This window comes from Bubalus bubalis, chromosome 1, assembly GCF_019923935.1.
Source record: "Bubalus bubalis isolate 160015118507 breed Murrah chromosome 1, NDDB_SH_1, whole genome shotgun sequence".
In the NCBI taxonomy this organism is placed as follows: Eukaryota; Metazoa; Chordata; class Mammalia; order Artiodactyla; family Bovidae; genus Bubalus; species Bubalus bubalis.
In genome coordinates, this window is record NC_059157.1 from 152,795,201 (window position 1) to 152,817,138 (window position 21,938).

Sequence of the window (21,938 nt, forward strand, 5' to 3'; positions counted from 1 at the left end):
GCGCATCCATGCCTGCCTTTGGCTGGGATGGTTTCCTCTACTATGTATATACTTGATAATGGTGCACTTGAGATTTATCTTTTGGGCTTGGTCTAATGACTGGGATTATGATACAGAAATAGAAAATAAAAATCCCTCAGTTGTGCCTCCTAGGCTTTCCAATGAAATGGAAGAATCCACAGGAACAAAAAGAGACATGCTTACAAAGTATTGGGGACCTAGTCTTTCGGTCACGGAGCCCATATCCATTCCCCTTACCAGTAGACAGGGTTTGATTCCAGAGTATGTGTTCCTACATTTAAATGTTATGTTCAGTAAAAGAACAAAAAAGACTCAAAGAGTTCCTTGCAAAAATAATTAGAAAATTACTATGATGATACACAAGAGGAGTTTTGTTGTATCCTTGCATTCCAGAACTGTGAGGTTAGAAAGTAGAAAATCAAAAAACAAGACACCATGACAGGCCACTGCTGAAAGTAGGCTTGGGTGGTGCCAAGTGTCAGGTTTAAAGGTTGCTCATTTTTGTTTCTCTTTAACTATTCCTTCAATCTCATAGTCTCTTGCTAATTATTATGCCTAGACAAATATGATTGTCAAATTTTAATTGCACCATCACAGGCACCTTAAAAATGATGATAATAAAATAGCAATTGCAATCTGCTTTGGTAATTTTTGGACTGTAACTATGCCTTAATTTGAAATACATTTTGTTTGTCTTCAGAGTAGTTATTATAATATCCAACTCTTTTTTTAGATTACCCATTCCAGTACTGTTTTTCTAAAAACTTTATTGGTGCATACTAATACCATAATAATTTTTATCTTTCAATATTTATATTCAAGCAGTTTTGCCAATTAAACTTGGTTGTATTGCACACTGTTTATTTACTTATTCACTCACTCACTCATTCATTCATTCATTCAATAAAATGATCAGAGTACCTATCTCTTTCAGGCACAGTATTAACCCCCTGGTGATACAGAAGTAAATAATAGCACCATATTCATTCTTTTGGCTTTAATTGATCACAACCCATATGTTAGTGACTTTCAGATCTCCATTTCAAAACTTGTCTTAATCTTCTCCTCTGAGTTTTAGGTCCATGCATATTCAAATATCTACTGGACAATTTTACTTGTTTATTTTCCTCAAAATCTATGTGTCCCAAACTGAGCTTATTTTCTTTCTCTTAAAACTGCTCTTTACATGCAAACATTCCCAATTATTGGAATGATACCTATGCTCCTAATCTAGAAATTTGGGATTATCTCTGACTGCCTTTTCCATGTCTTGTTTTCTAATAAGTCAATGAATACTGTCAATTCTACCTCATAAGCAGTTTTAAAATTTGTCTACATTTCTTCACCCCAACTGGTACTGCCTACTTGCACCTGCTATCATCGCTCACTTGGATTAGTAATAGTGTCCTCATTTGTGTTCCTACATCTAACCTCTTTATGACCTCCCAACCACTCCACTCTCATATGTTGCACAGCGATCATTCTAAAAGGTGAGTCTGATCATGTCACTCTTTCCTTATAACTGATCAATGGCCTTCCTATTATTTGGGGGGTAAAACCCCAAATTCCATAAGCAAGGTTTCTGCAGTCTTCTGCTAGCTGGAGCCTCTCCCATCTCTCCAATGTCGCGTCTTGCCAGTCTATTTCCATTTGTAGTGAACTTGTTTCACTACAAAGGCCTGTGATCTCTCATTTTTAGGTCTTCTGTGGGCTGACTCTTTTCCTGGATCATGCCTCAGCCTCAACTGAAAGAAGGCTCACTAGAGAAACCTTTCCTGACCTTCTGGCTTGTGTTAAGAGCTCCATAACCCACTGAACCGTCTACTTTCTCTCCTATGGAGACACCCATTTTCTTGTTATTTCTCCCTTTCTAGACTATAAGAACTGGAGAGTAGAAAATTTGTCAAGCTGCCCATTATTGTATGAAATATAGTCAATAAATATTGGCTGAGTAAATGAATGAGACTGACAAAATAAATGTTATCTATGATTGAAGCCCTAATAGAGGTATTCATAGAATGGTAAGGAACCCAAATGAAGGACGTGTACATTGGGGTTAGGATTCCACGAACACATATACTGCTCTGAGCACAGTGCACAACACACAGTAAACTCAGTCTGAAGGACCAGTAAAATCAATGAGAGTTAATATGCCTTTCATGGTGAAGGGTGGCAAGTTTTGCCACCCCAAAGTATGCCTCTTTGGCAAAGGGTTACTTTGAGTTGATTTTTTTGAGAAACAGCAGACAGAGAAGAAACTTTGAAAACAGAGTAGAAGTTACCCTTCTGTAAGGAAAGTTTGGGCTTTCCCAGTGGCTCTGTGGGTAAAAGAATCTGCCTGTGATGTAGGAGACACAGGAGATGCGAGTTTGATTCTTGGGTTGGAAAGATCCCCTGGAGGAGGAAATCGCAGCCCACTCCAGCATTCTTGCCTGGAAAACCCAGGGACAGAGGAGTCTGGTGGGGTCACAAAGAGTCGGGCATGATTAAGCATGCAGACACAAGGGAAATTCATTTTTATAAAGAAAATCTCCATGTATTAGGATCTCTCTTTCTTTCCCTTTCCCTACCAGGGAGAGAAAAAAGACTCTAAACCACCAGATGAATGGTGATTTAAAAGAAGGTAAATCTGCATAATGACCCTCCTGCTCAAGGTTATCTCCCCATAACTGGCCTCCCCCACACCATTTTTATTTTAAGCTTAAGATGGTGTTTGAGCTTGAATTCTAAAACCATCTTTTTCAGAGTTATGTATTTTTCCCTGGGTATATCTCATCTATATGTGAGATATATATGTTAAACTTCTGTTTGCTTTTATTAATCTGTCTTTTGTTACAGCTTAGAAGTTAGACAGATAGAGGGAAAATTAATTTTTCCTCCCTTATGATGAGAAGGGCATTCCAGGAGGAATCAGCACATGTAAAACAAGGCATGTGTGACTAGGCTATGGGAACCACTCACTGTTTTTCACGGTTGGAAAAAAGAGCACAGGTTGCTGGGAAAGGAGGATACAAATGGAGGCAGGATCTAATCATAAACTATGTGTTATAAAACCAAGGAGTTTGAATGTTATTTTGCAAGCTGTGGGATTCAGGCCAAGAAATGACATATATTTTGGAAAAAACTCCACGGTGGCATTCAGAGGGATGGATTTGATGGACAGAGGTAGGGGACTCAGTATGGTGTGTGGTGTTCGTGGATTAGATTTGACTAATCGGTGAGGAGGTTAGAGCAACACTTCAAGCCAGAGGTGATAAAACCTAAATAAGACCCTGATGCTGGGAAAGATCGAAGGCAGAAGGAGAAGAGGGTGGCAGAGGATGAGATGGTTGGATGTTATCACTGATTCAATGGACTCGAACTTGGGCAAATCTGGGAGATGGCGAAGGACAGGGAAGCCTGGCTGCTGCAGTCCATGGGGTCACGAAGAGTTGGACAAGACTTGGTGACTGAACACATGTATGCCTGTGGCGGATTCATTTCGATGTATGGCAGAACCAATACAATATTGTAAAGTTGAAAAATAAAATTAAATTAAAAAAAAAAAAGCTAGCGGCAATGAAGACAGGATTTGGCGATCCAGGGATAAGGAAGGGTTGGTGAGCAGGGAGGATCTTGGATCATTTCTAGTATTCTGGTTCAGGTGAATTTATGCATGGTGTCACTTCTTTGAGAGTTCAGGCTGATTGGAGGGGAAGATAAAGAAGGTAATGGCTTAAATGGGACATGGAGACACTTGCCAAAGAAGTAAGAAGACAGTGGTTAGAGTCTCATATCAATACCACAGAAGGTAGCCAAGGAGGCTCGACTCTGAGTCCCAGACTAATACCCTGAACACCATCAAGTCCTCAACTACTCAGACAAAAACCACACAGTATCTTAGACTTCCTTGTCTCTTGAAGACTTCAAAATTCTCAGTGAAAAGAGGAATGAAGGAAGAAAAACCAAAAACGACATACGGGTGAAGTGGCCTGACAGGTGTGAGAAGGGGTGTGAGAAGCTGACAGGTAATATTGAGGTGAGAGTGGGGATCAAGTGGTGATTTATTTGGCCAGAGGAAAGGACACGGAGAATAAGGAAGAGTGGGGACTCTGAAGGAAGGATCAGTAGTAGGGTAGGACCTGAGGATGTAGGTGAAAGCCTGTAATGGAAGAGGAAAACATGGCCTTGGCTATGTTGAAGTCACTGTAAGTGTTTGGTAGCTGAGAATGACCTAAGCTGTGAACCTTTCTCTAAGACTGTTCACTTTGCTGTGGGTCCTTTTCAGACCTCCATTCAAGACACTTAAGACAGGCTCAGCACAGGGCCGATAGTGCCCTGCACAGCCCCTTTCCTATGGAAGGCACTCTACAAATATTTGTTGAATGTATTCATAAATGAACATCAAAGGTACAAACAGTGGTTTCCTTTGGGAGGATTTCAGGCCACAGGAAACTGGAGCAAGAAGCCCTAGAATTGTTGGGCTGGAACTTGTATTTTACAGTGGGGACAAGTCTTCTAAAACTTGGTGGCCTGTGAATTGCACCACACAGCAATCAGTCAAGCACGGGCCTGCTATGACAGATACATCTTGTCCAATCAACCAGTCTACCAGGAATCACAAAGCAATTGAACAGCTCAGTTGGAAGGGACTGAAGTGCTGTTGCGTGAACCCCAGATACCTGGTTTCAAGGAAAATTGAGCTGAAATATCCCCTTATTCTATCAGCTTCATCTCTGGAATTAGCAGTGGGCTCAAAAGAAGACTCCTTTCTTGTATCAGTGACAGGTCTCTTGCTCAGTCATAAACTTGGCAGACTTTGGTTATTCAAAGATATGATCATTTAATAAAAAAATTTTTTAATGTATTTGTTTTTTTAATTGGAAGATAGTTGTTTTTATAATATTATATTACTTTCTGCTGTACAGCAAAGTGAATCAGCTATAGTTTTACACTATATCCCTTTTTTTTTTGTATTAAAAAATATGTACTTCTCATAACAAAAATGTTTAACTACAATGCCTTGGAATTGGAAGCCCTTCAAAAGACTCTGTTGATTCCAACCTTAAAGGTTAAATATATCATCACATGATGAAAAGGAAAATTTAGGTTTTACAGGAAAGACCTTATTGAATCACAGGTGTGTGTGTGCACCTGCCCATATTCACCTATTTGTACTCACCACGGGCCTGAATTTACTAGCACAGGCTGAAAAAGCACCAAGTGAGGAGTCTAGTGAGACAAGCTGTCGTTGCTGTGGAAACCATAGCGCTGATCTTCAGGACACACGTACGTATCTTCACTTCTAACACTGTATAAATGACTTAATAATGGATGGATTCACTTTTTGAAGATAATCTCTAAAACTTATTAAACTGAAATCTTAAAAATGGGAAGATTCTGTAGTTTTGTTTCTGTAAATTTTGGCTCTAGGTGAGTTTTTTTTCTTATAGCCAAAGCTCTGAAAATTGGAGGATTTTGTTATTTCCCTTAAATGCAGATGTACAGAACTGAGGCTGATTCCATAGGACTGATGTGGGCTATATCAACAGTTACAATCAGAGATAGGCTAACAAAATCATGGACATTTCAGTGTATTCTGAATGTGTTTTCTAGTTGGTCTTCGGGAACATTTCAATCCTAGCTGAAAGAGGCACTTTATTCTCTAGTCTAAAACTTTAATGGTCAGCATACCAAAAGTGTCAGCTAAATTACATTTGTTGAGATCCAATTAATCCTTTCTGATGACTTTATCTACTTGGTTCATATCCAAGACTGCTGGCAGGAGAATCATCTCTGTATTTATTTCCAAATACAGATTTCACATACTTTCTCTTTATATATATATTTATCCTGAAAGGAAAGAAAGATCTTAGAATCTGTGTGAAAATAAAGTTTCTGCTTCAGTGAAAGCCAAATTATTTTGAATAACATTAAATGCTGTGATATTTTTAGGTGATAAGTAGAGTCATTTTTGAATTGTCTATTTATGGTATGCATTCTCATTTTAAAACAAAACCCTCCCTGTTGACATTTAGGGGTGACATAATCATGGTTAACAGTACATCCATCTTAATTTTGAGATTAAAAGAAAATGGATGGACTTCCCTGGTGGTCCAGTAGTTAAGAATCCATCTGCCAATGCAAGGGACATGGATTCAATCCATGGCCTGGGAAGATTCCAAATGCTGTGGGCAGCTAAGCCCCTGCGACACAGCTATTAAGCCCATGCACCAAGAGTCTGTGGTCTACAATAGCAAAAGCCACTGCAGTGAGAAGTTCATGTATCGTAATGAGAGTAGCCCTCATTCACAGCAACTAGAGAAAGCCCACACAAAGCAATGAAGACTTAGCACAGCCAAATATAAATAAATAAAATACACCAATCTTTTTTAAAAAGAAAAGAAAAGAAAATGGATTTCATCTTCATAGCTACCAGCCAAAGTAAATATATTTTTGTTCCAAATCTTTAATTATCTCAATAACACTATTTTTGATCCGTGTTATGGACAGAGGAGCCTGGCAGGCTACAGTTCATAGAGTCACAGAGTTGGACACAACTGAAGTGACTTCGCACACACACACACACACACACATGAGAAATGCATGGTAAATTAATACAATTTGCTAATGGCCTGCTCTTGAAACCTATAGGCTGATTGAAGACTTATATAACAAAACTCCGTGGTCCACACATTTTTGTCACAGGATAATTTTATTATCCTTTCCTGGTGGCTCAGATGGTAGAGTCTGCTCGCAATGAGGGAGACCCAGGTTTAGTCCCTGGGTGGGGAAGATCCCCTGGAGAAGGAAATGGCAATACACTCCAGTATTCTTGCCTGGGAAATTCCATGGATGGAGGAGCCTGGAAGGATACAGTCCATGGGGTTGCAAAGAGTCAGACATGACTGAGCGACTAACACACAATTTTGTTATATCAAGTTCATGGTTACACGCACTGTCTTTTTATAGAGACTGGATAAGAAAAGTTGTTGATGCAGCAGAAAAATATTTTGAAATATTACTGACTATATGTTTCCTTCTAAGTAATTTCCTTTGACCCTCACCCTGAGAGAAATTCTACATCTTAGAGAAGGGAGAAGACAAAGAAGCTGGTAAAAACAGAGTCATACTTTTAGCTTTGAGTTTTCAAAGACAGTCTTCAAAGCCAGAGCTTTCAACTCTGAAAGCAAGATTATCGATAAGAGAAACATTTTCATTGTTATTGTTTGTGTTTTTCACTCCAAAAGTCTTGAATATCAAGACAAATCATGCAAATCTCAGAGCATAGGTAAAATAAACACCAAACAGAAAAAATTCTTACATAATATATTATTGCACAGAATATTTTCCTGCAATATGAAAGGGACAAAAACATTTCTGGAATGGATGAGTTTAGCAGAGAGGGAGAGGAGAAACGAGAGCTCCCTTTGCAGTTCTGCTTGAGTCTGGGTAGGGAGGCTAGTGGGGTCACAAAAGACAAAATGGACAGAAAAGTTTGGATCTGACTATAGAGGGGATTTTTGCCTGGCTTACTGTCTGGGAAAATAGAGCTCCCTAAGTGAGGTTTCAGGCAGAGAGGACCTGAGGCTATCCCAGGTCATATGGCCCCAGAAGGTGGTCCAGCAGCTGGGAATTCTCCATGTTTTCTACAGGCACAAGCTAGGACTTATGGTCAGGGCGAACAAGAGTTAGCTGAGGGAACAGTGTGCAGAAGTGAGTGTGGGTGCTTCGATAATGTGTACAGTGAGGAGAGAGGCCAATGAACGCCTCAGGAGGGGAGAAAGCAGGGTTAGAATCCAGAATAAGATAGAATACCTCTCAGACCAAAACATAGGCCACAGGACTCGAAAAGATCAATCCTCATCCCAATTCCCAAGAAGGGTAGTACCAAAGAATGTGCTAACCATTGGACAATTGCATTGTTGTCCCATGCTAGTAAGGTCATGCTTAAAATCTTGCATGCTAGGCTTCAGCATTATGCAAACCAAGAACTTCCAGATGTCCAAATTGGGTTTAGAAAAGGCAGAGGAATCAGAGATCAAATTGCCAAAATTCGCTGGATCATAGAGAAAGCAAGGGAATTCAAGAAAAAACATCTACCTCTGTTTCATCAACTACACTAAAGCCTTTGACTGTGTGGATCATAACAAACTGTGGAAAGCTCTTAAAGAGGTGGGAATACCAGACCATCTTACTTGTCTCCTGAGAAACCTGAATGCAGGTCGAGAAGCAACAGATAGAACCCTGTATGGAACAACTGATTGGTTCAGGATTGAGAAAGGAGTACCACAGGGCTCTCTGCTGTTACCCTGTTTATTTAACCTATATGCTGAGCACATCATGAGAAATGCTGGGCTGGATGAGTTACAAACTGGAATCAATCAAGATAGGCGGGAGAAACATCAATAACCTCAGATATGTGGATGATACCACTCTAATGGCAGAAACTGAACAGGAACTAAAGAGCCTCTTGATGAGGGTAAAGGAGGAGAGTGAAAGAACTGGCTTAAAACTAAATATTAAAAAAAAAACTAAGATCATGGCATCTGGCCCCATTACTTTATGGCCAATAGAAGGGGAAAAGGTGGAAGTAGTGACAGATTTCCTCTTATTGGGCTCTAAAATCACTGTGGATGGTGACTGCAGTCATGAAATCAGAAGATAATTGCTTCTCATCAGGAAAGTTATGAAAAACCTAGAAGTGTGTTGAAAAGCAGAGACATTACTTTGCCAGAAAAAGTCTGTACGGTTAAGGCTATGGTCTTCCAGTGGTCACATCCAATTGTGAGAGCTGGACCATAAGGAAGGCAGAGTGCAAAAGAATCAATGCCTTTGAACCGTGGTGCTGGAGAAGACTCCTGAGAGTCCCTTGGACAGCAAGGAGATCAAGCCAGTCAATCTTAAGGGAAATCAACTCTGAATACTCATTGGAAGGACTGTTGCTGAAGCTGAAACTCCGGTATTTTGGTCACCTGATGCCATCAGCCGACTCATTGGAAAAGTCCCTGATGCTGGGAAAGACTGAGGGCAGAAGGAGAAGAGGGCACCAGAGGATGAGATGGCTGGATGGCATCAATGATGCAATGGACAAGAATTTGGGCAAACTCTGGGAGATAGCGAGGGCCAGGGAGGCCTGGCGTGATGTTGTCTTTGGGGTCACAAAGAGTTGGACATGACTGGGCAACTGAACAACAACAGTGAGGAGAGAGGCCAAAGTATGCCTCAGAAAGGGAGAAAGCAGGGTTAGCATCCATAAGAAGATAGAATACCTCATAGACCAAACGGCCATCCAAGGATATGCAAGACATTGGAACTTACATAGTTCTGAGTTACTGAGTACTGATGACTGAATATTTACCTGGAAGACACCATGTATTACCTGGAGATGTAATCAATACATTTCAAACTCTCACACCAACAGAAATAAAAGCAAAAGAGCTAAGTTCAATTATGGAGAAAAAGGCATTTATCTTTCTATATTAATTATTTTTTAATCCCCAGAGATTCTATTTGACCCTTTTAAAAAACTGCTCTGACAATTTCATAGATTCATGATTTTTTCACATATTTTCAAGCTTTAAAAATTTCTTTGACTATAACAAAGCATTTTTCACTTTTTTTAATAACCTGAGTATGGTAATTCCAATATCTGAAAGTTTCTGAGTGTCAGATTCTGCTGTCTGCTCTTCCTACTAGTTCTTTTTTCTTTTATGTTTTTATTTTTGGCTGTGCTGGTCTTCATTGCTGTGTGTAGGCTTTCTCTAGTTTCGGTGAGCAGAGGTTACTTTTCATTTGCGGTATGAGGGCTTCTCATTGGGCGGCTTCTCCTGCCACGGAGCACAGGCTCTAGGCGTGTCGGCTCAGTAGTTGGAGCACTGGGGCTTGTGGCTCATGGGCTCTAGAGTGCAGGCTCAGTAGCTGCGACACACGAGCTTAGTTGCTCCACAGCACGTGGGATCTTCCTGGATCAGGGATCAAACCCATGTCCCCTGCACTGGCAGGCAGATTCTTATCCATTGTGCCACCAGGGAAGTCCCATGTTCTTTCTACTAGTTGTTCTTCCTGCTGCCTTGTTTTTTTGTGTGTGTGCTTAGTTACCTTTGATTCTCTGCTGTTCATACCACTTGAGCAAGTGTATGTTGAGGACTCTCAAAGGCTCGATAACATGATGCTAACTTCCTCTAGAGAAGGTTTGCACTTGCTTCTTTTGGGGGCTTGGGTAGACAGTCTGGTATCATTCTAAACTAGACTTTGGGCAGTGATACAAATTTGGGGCTGCACATTTTAGGCTTCCAATATTCCTGTGGTTATAGTCTTTTGGGGTCTGGGTGGGATTCCTTTTCTTTGTGCTCTGATCTGTGCTGGGCTAAAACAACCATTTTCATAGCTCTCTGATAGGGGTGGGAGGGGATGAACTGACCTCTGGGGGAGCCCATTGTGTTTGTATGGGGTTCTCCTATTATACTCTCCACATCGACGGGCCCTGGGATCTGATTTCCATTCCTCTCACCCCAGGATTCCACTGAGGCCACAGCTCAGTTTCATAGTCCAAAAAGGCAAATGCCCTTGGAACAAAAGCAGCTTCAAGTGCTTGGCCTACTTTTCTTTGTTGTCATCTATTCTGAGCCTGGTAATGCCTTGCTAATGTTTTGGCTTACTGATGCTTTTTAGTGAAGATGAAAGCATATTTTATTCAGTACTTTTAGTGATTTTCAATAGGAGAATTGGCCTGAATAAATTAGCTCAGCATTGCTGGACATCAGAAGTCAAGCTTGAGTTATATGGGTGTGAAGTTCATGTTCACTAAATCTATGATGAGGTAAGAAAAAAACTGTTCTCGACTCTGGAATGGATAAGAAGAACTGGGAGAACTTCCCCTTCTTAAAAGCTTTTCGTAGTTTTGGCAAATAAAGCAAATTGTTTGGGTAAGTTTGGGAATTTAAACAAGCTCTTTTTGTAAGGATAGTAGAGCCACTTAAGGAAAAAGTGTGAGAAAAATTGAATGGTGACATGCTGATTACAGAATTAAAAAATTGCAAATAACCATCATTTACTTTTTCCCCTTAAATTTTGGGTCTCTGATTCTAAACACAATCTGAAACATAAATATGAAGCAGACAAATTATTGTTCAAAATTAATTTTCAAGTAACCGGAAAATTGGAGAAGGAAATGGCAACCCACTCCAGTATTCTTGCCTGCAGAATCCCAGGGATGGCGGAGCCTGGTGGGCTGCCGTCTATGGGGTCACACAGAGTCGGACACGACTGAAGTGACTTAGCAGCAGTAGCAGCAGCACCCAGAAAATAAAAACCCAAAGTTTTTACATTAAGACATGAAATAGCTTTGTCATGAATTTTGGGTCATGTTTCCTATAATGGAGTTAATTAATTATTTCTACCATGAAATTTGAAAGGATATAAAACTAGGAGAAGATCAGGTTCCTATTGTAGAACGTAGAATTTCTTTGAGGCGGGGGACATGTACATAAAAATGTAAGCTCCACAAAGGGCAGGAACTTTTGTCTGTTCATTACCGTATTTCCAGGGCTGAGCGCAGGCCCTGGTCTGGAGCAGTGGCTTGATAAATGTGTGTTGTATGAAGGATATAACTGAGATAGGTATAATTTAACAATGAGAAATTGTTAAACCCACTTGCCATGAGCTGATCTGAGCTCTGAATGACACAAACAACCCTGAGGATGGAGGGTTAGATGAGATCCAGATGCATCTCAAGAAGTTTTTTAAATTTGATGCACAGACTATGGACTGTTGATAAGGAAGCCTCGAAGTGGGAGAGATGGGCAGGGGTTTCATACAAAGAAAATGGAAGTGTTTGCAGATAGGAAAGTGATGCAGGAGGTTTAATCTAGGACAGTGTTGTTGCTATTGATGTTGTTGCTTTTAATTTATTGTATCCACAAGAGTTTTTTCCCTAGATAAATTTTATGAGGTAGTACAAGTGAAGATCTGGTTGGAATGAAGATGGAGAGCTCTAGAGCCAATCTGTTTTCCCCAGTGACAGCCCCTTGAGTTCTCAATGGAACCACGAGAGAGCTTCTCTGAGTAGTCTGAAGGCAGCTTATTTTAGCCCAAATAGACAACTGGTCTGGGGAGGAGCTGGGGACAAGGTCAGTGAGAAGGCATTGAAAAGGCAGGAAGAAAGCCTTTTGTCATCAAGGGAAAATCTAAATATAATGAGGTGATTCAAAGGAACCATGCCACATTTATCAAATGTAGATCTTTAGGAGTATTCTAAAAATGATTGAAGGAAAACACAAGGGCAGCACATCAGCTAACAGACAGTCGTAGTAACCCAAGTATGAGCTGTGAGGCTCTGGACTTCAATGTTCATGTGAATACCTAGGTAGCTTTTTTAAAATTCAAAATCCTAATTCCTACTTCCAGAAATCCTGAATCAATAGGTTTGAGATGGGGCTCAGAAATACGAATTTTAACAAGCATCCTTGATAATTCAGATGCAAGATCAAACCTTGAGAAATACAGTTATAACTGAATATTTCTCACTTCTACTTTCCTCCTCTTTGTTTATTTTATAGTTAAAAGCTTATTAGGGACCTAGAGATGATCATGGTAAGTGAAATAAGTCAGAAAGACAAATATCATATGTTATCACTTATGTGTGAAATGAGTCATAAAAAAGAATGAAGTCATGCCATTTGCAGCAACATATATGGACCTAGGGACTGTCATACTGAGTGAAGTAAATCAGACAGAGAAAGACAAATATTATATCGCTTATATGTGGAATCTAAAAAATGGTACAAATTGACTTATTTACATACCAGAAAGAGAGTCACAGATGCAGGAAACAAACTTATGGTAACTAAGGGCGAAAGAGGGGTAGGGATAAACTGAGAGATTGGGATTGACATATACAACACGTTACTACATATAAAATAGATAACTAATGAGAACCTACTGTCTAGCACATGGTACTTTAATGTAATGACCTATATGGGAAATGAATGACTTATATGGGAAATAACCTACTTGGGAAAAGAAACCCCAAGAGTGGATATATGTATACGTATAACTGATTCACTTTGTTGTATACCTGAAACTGACACAACATTGTAAATCAACTTTATTCCAAGAAAAATTAATTTTAAAAAGTATATTAGGGACTTAGAGATTATCAAACTAAATGAAGTAAATTAAAGACAAATATATCTCATATATGTGGAATCTAAAAAAGTGATACAAATGAACTTATTTACTAAATGGAAATAGACTCACAGACAGAGAAAACAAACCTACATTGCCAAAGGGGAAGAGAGGTGTAGGGATAAATTAGGAGCTTGGGATTAACAGACACTCAATATTACATAAATTATAGATAAACAACAAGGACCTATAGCATTGCACAGGGGACTACATTCAGTATCTTACAATAACCTACACTGGAAAAAAATCTGAAAAAGAATATATATTTATATACATATGTGTATGTATATAACTGAATCACTGTGCTATACACCTGAAACTAATACATTGTAAATTAACTATAATTCAATTTAAAAAAGTATATTAGGAATAAGGAGAAAGGAGTGATTTAAGTTAGCACCATCTTAAATTAAAGGCATCAGTTCAGTTCAGTTCAGTTCAGTCACTCTTTGCAACCCCATGGACTGCAGCACGCCAGGCCTCCCTGTCCATTGCCAACTCCCAGAGTTTACTCAAACTCATGTCCATTGAGTCAGTGATGCCATACAACCATCTCATCCTCTGTTGTCCCCTTCTCCTCCTGCCTTCAATCTTTCCCAGCATCAGGGTCTTTTCCAATGAGTCAGGTCTTCGCACCAGGTGGCCAAAATATTGGCGTTTCAGCTGCAGCATCAGTCCTTCCAATGAATATTCAGGGCTGATTTCCTTTAGGATAGACTGGTTGGATCTCCTTGCAGCCCAAGGGACTCTCAAGAGTCTTCCCCAACACCACAGTTCAAAAGCATCAATGCTTCCATGCTCAGCTTTCTTTATAGCCCAGCTCTCACATCCATAGATGACTACCGGAAAAACCATAGCTTTGACTAGATGGACCTTTGTTGGCAAAGTATGGCATCCGTGGAATACACAAATAAAATAATGGATTGAATGTCAGTTGTGAAATTTGAGCCCAAAGGGAATTTAATAAAGAATGTGTTGGTAGAAATAACTCCAGTTGCCAAGGGACCCCAGCTCAAGTAAGGTCATGCTCAGAATGCCTGCTTTGTTTAGTGTGTTTAGGTCACCAGATGGTCAGTCCATTCCAGTCATTTTTTCTGTGATCATGTCCTCTTAGGCTATCTAGAAGAAGTACACAGTTTCCTTCGAAGATCTAGATTTCCAGAGATTTAGTATGTATCCCAGTCATCTACTGGTTTGAACTTATCATCCACAAATTCATTTAAGCTCTTTTTGATATATATATACATATATGTATATACGTATAGTAGTTCATTGACATCCCTATAACCCTAATGTAAGTGGGCAGAAGTAATCAAGCAGCTGAATTCTGATGATATGCACCAGCCACTTTCTCATGTTTCTGAGCTGGAGCTGAGGTCTTTCCTGAAGTCATTTCATGCTCTATTGAGTTTCCTGGCAATTATTCAACCTTAGCAATGTCTTCTTTAGAAACTCAGTAGTTTCCCAGGTGGCTGAGTGGAAAAGAATCTGCCTGCCCATGCAGGAGACCCAGGTTTGATCCCTGAGTCAGAAAGATTCCCCTGGAGTAGGAAATAGCAACCCATTTCAGTATTCTTGCCAGGAAAATCCCATGGACAGAGGAGCCCTGTGGGCTACAGTCCATAGGTCGCAAAGAGTCAGACACAACTGAGAATGCATGCATGCAGTCACTTAATATGGCAAAGAAAAGGGAAGGAGAGAAAACTAATATTTACTGAGTGCTCACTGCGTACTACATGTTATTTCATTGAGAGGTTGGGTTATTTTTACTTTAAAGATGAGGAAACTGAGGCTCAGAAAGGATAAGTCACTGCAGTTGAGAGAAGTGAAGTAAGTCACTTAAGATTCCTTGCAGCAAGACAACAGAGGAAATCAAATAGGAAAGGAAACAGAAAAGAGCAAGTTTTGATCACTGGTGGCCATTGAGAATGTCCCCAGCCATTGAGAATAATGTGTATGCTCTGCTGGAGGGCGTGGGCTCCTGTGGAAGCATCTCTGTGCAAGATCCAGCATCCCCATCCTGGAAGCTCCAGACAACAGTCAGAGAAGGCTTCAGGCCACTCCCTGTGCCTGCCCGCTCAGTTGCTTCAGTCGTGTCCAACTCTGTGTGACCCTGTGGACGGTCACCTGCCAGGCTCCTCTGTCCATGGGATTCTCAGGGCAAGAATACTGGAGTGGGTTGCCATTTCTTACTCCAGAGGATCTTCCTGACCCAGGGATCAAACCCGTGTCTCCTGTGGCTCTGGCATTGCAGGTGTATTCTTTACTGCTGAGCCAGTCTTCCCACAATTTCCCCAGGGAGGTGTAAAGACTGTAGGGAATGGGTACAGCCTTACCTTTCCAGAAACTATCTACTCCAGACCCTCATTTTATAATCGGAGTACCAATGGGGCAGAGGTGGTGGTGATTTGCCCAAAGTCACAGAGAAAGATAGGAGCCAGGTTGGGAGCAGAACTCAGACCTCTTAGTCCCTGAGCACCCCCGTGCTAACCCAAGACAACATGGGCTTCCATTCGCTCCTCTGAAAGTCTAGCTATGAAATCAATGGGTAGTGTAGAGATGCTTTTGAACAGGAAAGATGAGGAACTCATCCCTAAACTAGCAAGACTTCAGTTAGAGAGAGCTGTTAGAGCAGCGCTTTTGTACCAGGTACTAGAGAATCTGAATGCTCCCTTGGATGGTTTCTGTGAGCTCCAAGAATTCTTTTTCTTTTTGAAAAATATTTATTTACATATTTAATACATATTTATTTATGGCTGTGTTAGGTCTTAGTTGCCATGTGTGGGCTCAATTGTTGCAGCGTGAAGGCTTAGCTGCCCCACGGCATGTGGGATCTTAGTTCCCTGACCAAGGATCAAACCTGCATCCCCAGCATTGGCAAGCAGATTCTCAACCACTGAACCACAGGGAAATCGCAGGAAGAGTTCTTGATGGTCAAAGTTTGGAAAAGCTAGATTAAAGTCAAGCAAGTTGCTTTTCTGAAAGACCTCTTGGAGCCTTTAATATATAAATGTGATACTAAAACTCCAAGATCTGTCTATTAAGTCCATTTGTGGACAGGCTCCCCTTCTCACAGTCCCCCCACGTCCTTTCCCTGCCCCAACACAGAACCCCTATTATAAGCACATCGGAAGTTCTGTGGAACATGGCTAGTTGGATAACATCAAGTTATGACAAGCCAAGTGACTCAACTGGAAGAGTTTTTCAAAGTCCAACTGATAACACAACCAGCAAAAAGAAGAGTGGAGAGAAGTAACCCAGAAAGAAGAGAAATGTCCACTGAACAAGTAAACTGTGGTACGTCAGTGACTTAATGAAATAGCCTTCAGGCATCAAAATATGATAATTTTGGGGATGCCAAGATAATGTGGGTAATTTTTATAGACTACCATTAAGCAGGAAAAAACCCTACAAATATAAAATTTTATTTATGCTATGATTGCAACTGTATGAAAAATTACATGTGCTTGTGATTAGGAACTGGAAGAAAATATGAAATAATAAAATCAATCTTTATTAGGGACATAGACTCACCAAAGGCTTAAGAATATTCTATTACTCGTAATGATGTTAGTTTTACAATAAAAAGTAAGGTAAAGAAACATCACTTGAGAATCAATTTCCCCCTTTTTTTTTCATTAGAATTTTTTTTTTCTCCTCATTCTCTGGGAACCCAAACCTTCTGCAGGATTATAAGAAGTTTGGGGAAATGCTGTTATGCTTGCTTCTCCCACCCATGATAAAAAGGAAATAAAGAAGAAAATTCTCACTCAGCTGTGCAGCTCTCACTTGCTGCAAGGAAGAGAGTAACCCAGACCTCGTGTGACAATATGGTTAACACAGCACCTGTAGATCAGGAGACCCTGAGGGATCAGTGGCCATTTCTTAATGTACACAGTGTTCTGCCCTTTTCTTTCAGATCAATTAGACATGTGAGTTAAAAGGCCAAAATTCTGAAAGCTGATATTTGGAACATATGTAGCTGTATATTGGATTTAGGATCTTTAGTTGTAATTACCAAAAAAAAACAAAACAAAAAAAAAAAAAACTTTTTAAAGTTTTCTCTTTTTTTTAAATTTTATTTTATTTTTAAACTTTACAGTATTGAATTGGTTTTGCCAAACATCGAAACGAATCCGCCACAGGTATACATGTGTTCCCCATCCTGAACCCTCCTCCCTCCTCCCTCCCCCTACCATCCCTCTATTTTTAGATTGAGCGCTCAGAAGAGAAACAGAATGCTATTCTTCCCAGGTCATGCTGTTCATGTGTAAAAAAGAATATTCATCACTGTAACAAACAGCTTTAATAACAGGAGGCGAGGCAAAGCTTACACTAAGTGTGAAAACATCCCCATTCTCATGGAGTCTATAATCTAATGGGAAGACATACAATAAAGCAGTTAGATCAGTGAAGTAGTCCATGAATGCCACAAGGAGAAAAATGCAGCGCAGAAGGGAGACAGACTATGTGAGAGGGAAGGTCTTAGAGGAAAGATGGCATTTCAGTCAAGTATCTGAGTGAGAGAGGCTGGTGGTGGAGAACTCCAGGCAGAGGTGCTAAGTAAGTTAGCCTGGTGTGAGAAAGGAGAGCAAGGCAGGTGAGGGATGCGGCTGAGCGCACTGTTGCTCTCAGCAAGTAGGGAGGGATTGGTATGAAACGGGGCAGTTGTGCATTAAGAAAGTGCACACTTCTACAAGTGGATGGACAATGTGGAACTTCTCCTGAGCCCTGCACTCCTGGAAAACAGTGACGGTTAAGAGATCTCCCTCCACTTCTGTGTTCCCGAAAATGGCTTACTGCCAAGAATCACCCTTCCCCATGTGACTCAGATAAGGCAGATGATGACTCCCTTGTCTGCCTTAGGGACATGCTCTCCCAATGCCCATCTTGTTTCATAACTGATTAGGTGAACCATTTGTCTCCCCGTTCCTGACTGATGGAGACTTTCTCAGAGAAGCATCCCAACTGAAAAAATCACTTCCTCTGCAAGTCCAAGGAGAAACCATGATGCTCTGATTTTCATATCTGGGGTATTCTCCTGATTGTAGCTTGAAGAATAAAAGCATTTTCTTCCTCACTCCATTAAAAAAAATCTCTGACAGGGTATTATATTATAAAACTATAAGAGGGATTTCCCCCCCTCATAACACATGTTTGCCAACAAGCCCTCTCTAAATTTAAAATGAACTCTCTTGGGTTGAAATCACCTGGATGCAGACTTGAAGAGCAGAGCCAGGCATGATTTGAATTTAATTAGTGAATTCTGAAGTCATACTCTGTGAGAATTAAACTGGGGCTTAGAGGAAATAGTTCATCAATAGAATCCTTTGGGCAATGTTCACTATTGAGAAAGTCACTTTCTCCTCTGTCAGTCACTGCCATTGATCCAATAACTAATTAAGTTTAAATTACTTTATTTTCTTTTACTGGGATATTTACTATATGGGATATTTTACTGTATTGGTCTTCTCATAAACAGATAATTTATAAAGTTAAAATATATTTTGTCATTGTTAATAAATTTTTGCTGATAAAAATTGAATTTTCAATTTCAATAAAAAGCAAACATTCTTATCTATGTTGTTCTTAAAATATGTCTCTAAGAGCAGACAGCTGAAGTTACTTTGTTCAACTCGAGTTTTTTTATATAGTCAATTGCATTTGAAATGGTGAAAAGGAAACTATCAATCATTCACACCGTAGTATGAATTAGTGTTTGCAGACTCTTTTTTCTTTCACTTGGATAAAATCGTCTTCAGTGAGGAAATGGGACTTTATGACAAAGTTGCGGGTGAAGTGGAGAATAGGACAATTTATGGAGATGCAGATTTGGGTGAGAAAGCTGCTGTCCAGTAGAGATGTTGGGTAGCTAGAGACAGCACAAAAGCTACGGGTTCAAAAGAGGAGATGAAGTAGACATAAAAGGCAGATAAGATTTATTGGGTAATGTTCCTGCTCCAATTCCTGGAGCTTTCACAGGTCTGTGAGATAACTAGAGTTATAGGAACATATGTGACAAAGGTCCTTCTTTCAAAGATGGACTTTGAGCAACCCCAGATGTACATACTGAGAATTCTCTGTGTCCAGTATAACTGAGGGACTGAGACGTGATCAGGAAGTAGATTAGCAGGTTGTGCAGACCTAAGTGATGCTGTAAAATGGGGATCCCCTCCAGCACTGGAGACTTCACCAGGGATTCCCATTCTGCAGCACTGCTGGGCCCCAGGACAGGAGTACAGATGGAGGCCCACTCACCGTATGTCTAAATATTTAGAGGTTGTCAGGCTGGTAAACTGTTAAATAAATATGTCCCATCGTCCTATCTTACAACTATACCTTTGTAACTGGAAGATTAGGCTCCAGTGTAGGATTCTGTAATACACACAGAGCTGGCTCTCTGTTTCCCAGCCTGTAGCCTGACTCAGTTCTATTCCTGCCTGTACTCTGGGGCCTTGTGTGTATATATATATATACATACCTCTCCCAGCCTCCCCTCTTACTGTACTATATGTCCAAATTTTTTCCACATTCCAAGTCGACAGCCCCCCTCCACTGGTCACTCCTTGGGCCTCTGAGCACACATACTGGTAGCTCAATCTGCCCATGGGGGTAGAACATGGCGTAGAGGTCTGTGTAGGTCATGGATGTAGACTTGGAATCACTTAAGCAGGAAATTCTAGGGTCCCGAGAACCTGAATCATGGCATAGAAGGGAGGACTTGGGTTCCAAGTGGAAAAGGCCCTTTGGTTCCATGAACTTCTTGCTACGGGAGGTGGGAGCTGTGGCTGGGAATGTGGTTAGAAGATGGCCAGAAAGGGATCCTCTGAAGCATGTGGGTCTATGGCCAGTGCTCTTGGTACCATAACAGACATGGTAGGCATAACCCCACTGCAGATGCCTCTATTATGTGTGTAGCTTGCTTGCTTTACACTTAGTAATTCTTTAATAAGTAGATTTCATTCTGTAATGTGGATTTAGTTCTTCTCAAGGAATCCATATTATTGACTCTATATAATCTTCAGTTAAAAGTGTTCCTTCAGGTTGGAGGGAGGCTGGATGGCTGAACAACTATGGAGCTCACAGCCCCAGTAGCAGCTCTGGTGGGTGGCTCAGTGGGTAAAGAATCCACCTGCAATGCAGAAGACTGCCTGCAATGGTGGAGCCGCAGGTTCAATCCCTGGGTTGGGAAGATTCCCTGGAGAAGGAAATGGCAACCCACTCCAGTGATCTTGCGTGAGAAATTCCATGGACAAAGGAGCCTGGTGGGCTACAGTCCATGGGATCGCAGAGTCAGATATGACTTAGCAACTAAACCACCATGCCTGATTCTAGTTTATTCCAGCTAGCCAGTCACATCTTTCCATAAACATCCCTTCTTCACTCCTAACCTCTTGACACGTGGTTTGAGGGTCTAACCACAGCTAGAGATACTGGCAAGGTTTTTCTGCATTACCTAAGAAATTTCTTGTGCTAAAGAAATGTCTACTTAAAGAGCTGAAGTTTCACAAATGATTTGTATTGTGTGTTTTTTTTTAAGGGATATGAAAAGAAAATCTTTGTCGAGGATTCAAGCTAACTAGATAATATTCTATATAGTGAAAAAAGAAGGCTCCTCACCATAGGGGATCTCTAAAGGATTCATTCTGACAGTGAAATAGAACATTTTGAAATACTCAATGAGTTTAATTTGCTAAATAGTAATTAGCTATGATTTAAATAGAAGATTATTTGAAGAACTAAACAGAATAACGCTGTTTATCTAAAGCATAATCTGAGTAATTGCCTTCTCTCGAACTTTGATGTAGGTAGAAGAAACTAACATCTGTTTCTATGGAAGAGTATTTTTGAAAGGAAGAATGGTAAAGCCTTTGAGAGCCTGATCTCCTCTGTAGCTACAGAAACACTTAGATTTCTATGTAAATATTAAGTTACCCTTCTGTGCTCAGACCTGACTCCAAGATTTCCATCGTGGGCAAGAGAGGGCAGACCTCACTTCTCTTTGCATAAGTTCTTTTTGTAAAATTTATTTATGGTTGCATTGGGTCTTCATTGCTGCACACAGGCTTTTTCTAGTTGCAGCAAGCAGGGTCTACTCTTCACTGTGGTTCGTGGGCTTCTCATTGTGTGCAGAGCACAGGCTCTAGGCACCCAGGTTCAGTAGTTGTGGTTCACAGGCTTAGTTGCTACATGGCATGTGGGATCTTCCTGGACCAGAGATGGAACTTGTGTTCCCTGCATTGGCAGGCAAATTCTCAACCACTGGACCACCAGGGAAGTCCTGCATAAGTTAAAACTTCCAAGCAGAAGGGATTTCTGATTTCTCTTCAGTGTGCTGAGGAGGATTTTTGCGAAAATAAAACTGGCAGTAGCTCATAAGGGAATTTGTTTGGGGCTTTCAGCATCCCTGAACTGCTCTCAACAGAGCTGTCCAAACCCATGGTACTGACCAAGGCCATGCAGGCTCAAGAGCAGTTCCCTGGCCTTTGGTGAGATGTCCCCAAAGATTTCACACTGATCACATTATGTCCCTTTTACTTTGTGTAAGTTTTTTAGAGTGTGAGAAATAAAGTCTGTGATCTAACATACCCTCAAGCTAACAAACTCATCATACATAGTTGGGGGTGGTGTCACCCTTTGCTACTTTCATATATATGAGTGATTCAGGGAAGCTTTGGAATATATCTGTAGCTGCGCTTCTTAACTTACAGACTGTGTCATTTAATATATGCCATTTCCCCCACCATTAT